Source organism: Durio zibethinus, chromosome 4 (genome assembly GCF_047325235.1).
Source record: "Durio zibethinus cultivar Kanyao isolate XHJ-2024 chromosome 4, ASM4732523v1, whole genome shotgun sequence".
In the NCBI taxonomy this organism is placed as follows: Eukaryota; Viridiplantae; Streptophyta; class Magnoliopsida; order Malvales; family Malvaceae; genus Durio; species Durio zibethinus.
The window spans coordinates 14,764,215-14,768,226 of NC_143165.1; the positions used below are offsets into that span (position 1 = coordinate 14,764,215).

The 4,012-nt window shown below is 28.8% G+C and overlaps 1 long non-coding RNA gene across 1 annotated transcript; it reads right to left on the minus strand.

Moving 5' to 3' along the window:
- Positions 1 to 2,510: 2,510 nt before the first annotated feature.
- LOC149519244 (uncharacterized) lies at positions 2,511 to 3,401 on the minus strand. The gene is made up of 2 exons (XR_016341942.1): positions 3,024 to 3,401; positions 2,511 to 2,843 (listed from the first exon to the last, which is right to left on the minus strand). It is a non-coding gene; the product is annotated as an uncharacterized LOC149519244 (long non-coding RNA).
- Between the last annotated feature and the right edge of the window lie 611 nt (positions 3,402 to 4,012).

Genomic DNA, 4,012 nt, shown 5'->3' on the forward strand with positions numbered 1-4,012 from the left:
CTTAACAAAACTTGAAATAAAAAATTTAACGAAAAATTTATTTTAAAAAATATATAATAATAAAATTAATATGAAAATAATAATAATAAATATAAATCATAAACGTAAATAAAATTACAATTTATTTCAAAAATCTAATTTAAAATTTGTTGGTGAGACATATAATTTGTGGTCGAGACATATATCTTATCCATCCAGCCAAAATCTTATCGGATTTGAATTTATTTTCTTTTCAGGTAATGCCCGTAGATGGATGTGCCATATCTGAATAAAATAGTCACGTTGATAAGAGCTAAAACCAGCAATAGTTTTTGATGTGATGGGCTGATTGCTACCTGTGCGTCAATACTTCCATTTAGACTGTTTTGTCTTCTGCCTTCCATACGGCAATACTGTATAGGTGTTACGATGAATATTCGCATATCCGACCTGCCGCGAACAATTTTTTTTTAAAGTTGTTTCATCGAAAATATTTGTTTACGTTCATCTGTATCATGCCATTAAAGTTAATATTCGATTAGCATGACATTAATAAATGAAAATATAATTAATCTTCTGGGTTTAACATTTTGATTATATTGTATATATAATATATATTTATATATATCAATAAATAAAATAGTTACACCACTCCAATAAAAAAAAAATATAGTCAGACAAAATCATTTAAAAAAATCATAGTTTTGATCAATTATTTGTGTTTAAATTATGAAGTAGAATCAATAAAATGGTATTGATAAGCTGAATTCTTGATAGGCACCCTACCCTCTTAAAGTAAATTTATTTGTGCTTTAATTAATTTTTTTGGAGTGAATTTGTTAGTATTTGAAGTTAAAGATATATTGAATTTTTTAGGATAATTAACCTTTTATTTATTTATACAAAAATAAGTTGAAAACCCTTCTGCCAAATGAAAAAGAATTACAAATCAAACAGTAAAAATCAACCATAGGAAACAAACTACAAAAGCAAATCAAATATTTAATTGTTATATTCCAATTAAAAATAATTATAACAATAAGGATTAGTCGATTTAATAAGAAAAATAACTCTCTCTTTATCAATTCGGAATTGATTTTGTGAGAAATGTTTGAAAAGTAAAATTTTAAATATACAAGATAATGTACACTCGAATATAACACCTTTATACAAATATATTACAATTGAAAATTTTTAAATAAAATTTTTCTAAACGTAAATTCAAATTATTATTATTATTATTATTATTATTTTCTTTTTTTGCAATGAAAATTCTTCAAGAATTCTCACATTTTTGCATGAGAAAAAACACCATCTGCTATTTGCCAAATCATGATGTTACCTATGAAATCTTTGGGTGACATACAGCTTTTGATTTATTCACCTTAGTTTTGTCCGTCTCAAATAATGTAGTCACGTTGTTGTTGTTCAGAGCTGAAACCAATAATACGAGGGCATCCATTTGTGTTTTATGATAAATAAAAATTCAACAAAGAAGACAAAGATAGAGAAAAGCTTGGATCAATGTTAGTAATTTGATTTGATGTCATGTTTGATAGCTACTTTAAAATTTTATATGAAATTTAATTAATTAATATTTTAATTTTTATAAAAATAAATAGAGTAAAATATTACAATAATTTGAATAATTTAATATAATTTAGAATTTTTATTATAAATAAATTGAGATTTCAACTTTTAAAAACTAATAATAAGGATATTAAAACAAGTTGAAGTGTTAAAAATAATTTTAAATATATATGTGTGTATGTATATGAGGAAAGATTAATTTATATTAGTATAAATTTTTTTAATTTTTAATTTTAATAGATCTAAAAATAAAATAAATAAATAAATAATTTAATCTCATTTTTTGAATTTTTTAAGATTAATGATTAAAAAATATGTAAAATTAAAAGAATTTTATATTTTATAAATTGATTTCTCTTTTATATATACAAGGAGATGGATCAATTTTCACAAAAATCTAATTTAAAATTTGTGGATGATACATATATCTTATCCATCCAGCCAAAATCTTATCAGATTTGACTAGGTGGAACTACTGTATCTGACTAAAATACTCAAGTTGTTAGGCGCTAAACCCAACAATGTTTTTGATGTGATGGGCTGATTGCTACCTGCGCTTCAAAATATGCATGGCTAACTTTGAAAGCATCAATGATTTCATTTGGACTGTTTTGTCTTTTGCCTTTCATCCGGAAATATTGTATAGGTGTGACGATGAATATTCGCATATCCGAGCTGCGACGAACAATTTTTTTTAAAGTTGTTTCATCGAAAATATTTGTTTATGTTATCTGTATCATACCATTAAAGTTAATATTTGATTAGCATGACAAGGAAATTAATAAATGAAAATATAATTCATCTTCTAGGTTTAATATTTTGATTATATTGTATATAAATATAATATATATATATATCTGTAGACACCGATTTTATCCGGATCTACTGTTTTTTTTTTTTAATAATAATAATATTTAACAAAACAAACAAAAAACAAAAAATAAACAAACAAAAGAAACAGAAATAAAACAAAAGTCAAGGGGTTGGTTCGGCGCCGAACTGGCCCGACCAACTACCCGATCAGCCTCCCGACAAGCCACCAATCACGGACGGTAGGTATGATTTTTCAGTTGAAAAATGAGATTCGAATCCTAGAAAATCTGAGATTTGAATCCCAACAAGCTCTATAAATAGAGCTTGTAAACTAGACTAAAGGGGGAACGGAAAAAAAAAGGAAAAGGAGGCAGCTTCTGTAAAAAAAAAATTCTGCAAAAAACACAAAAAAAAAAAAACAACAGTCCCCTGGAACGGGGAACCCAGCGCCAGAAAGCCACCTGAAAAAAAAAAAGAGAGAGATCAGCAGATTCAAAAAGAAAAAAGAAAAAAAAAAAAAAAAGAAGAAAAAGAGACCGAAACTTTGAGCCCCGATCTACGTAGATCAGGGCTGTTTCCGGTAAAAAGGACACCGGATCTGGAAAGATCGTGTCGAAGAGAACTTTCAGAAGAATTTTCACCTTTTCCGGTGATCGGAAACCACCGTCCAAGACTGCCGGCGGCAAGCCAGACGGCGGCCGGCACGGCGCTCCGACAACCGACCGGCGACCCTCCCCCAGAGCTCTCTCTCTCCCTCTCTCCCTTTTTTTTTCTGAAACAGAAGCCAAATGAACCAAAAAAAAATCTTCAGCTATATATAGTAAAGCAAAAACTCAAAACGACGTCGTTTAGAGAAAGACCCAAAACGACGCCGTTTCAGCCAAGGAGGATCCGCGCGTCAACCCGCGACCCGACCCGGGGTCCGCGCACCCGACCCGCGACCCGCTGCCTTTATCAGCTCTGACCGGTCTGACTAGACCGAACCGAACCGCCGGACCAAACCAACCAGATCGAACCGAACCGCCGAACCGAACCAGGAGTTGACCGGACCGTTGACCGGTCCGGTTCAGGTAAAAAAAAAATTTTTTTTTTGAATTTTTCTTATTTTTTATATATTATTTTATTAATATTTATGCATATTAAAATATCCATATTTGTTAGACTAATTAATGAAATTGTGGTTAAATAATTTTTTATATAATTATGTTAATTTTTAGAATAAACTTTAAAAACAATAACATAAAAAATAAATTTAATAATAATACTAAAGTAATAAAAAAATGAAAGAAAAAGGAAATTTTTATCCGACGATGAGATTCAAAGGTATTCCGAGTAGTGATGCCTACGAAATCTCTAGGTGAGAAGATTTTTTTTTAAAATACTACCAGCGTATTGGAGTATTTATAAAAAATTTTCAATACAGTAAAGATTTTCTTTTTTTAAAAAATAATAAATAAAAATTGATTAATAAATTAAAATATAACTAATAAAAAATAAGAGAAGAGGAAATTTTTATCCGATGATGAGATTCAAAGGTATTCCGAGTAGTGATGCCTACGAAATCTCTAGGTGAGAAGATTTTTTTAAGTACTACCAGCGTATTGGAGTATTTATAAAAATTTTTCAATAC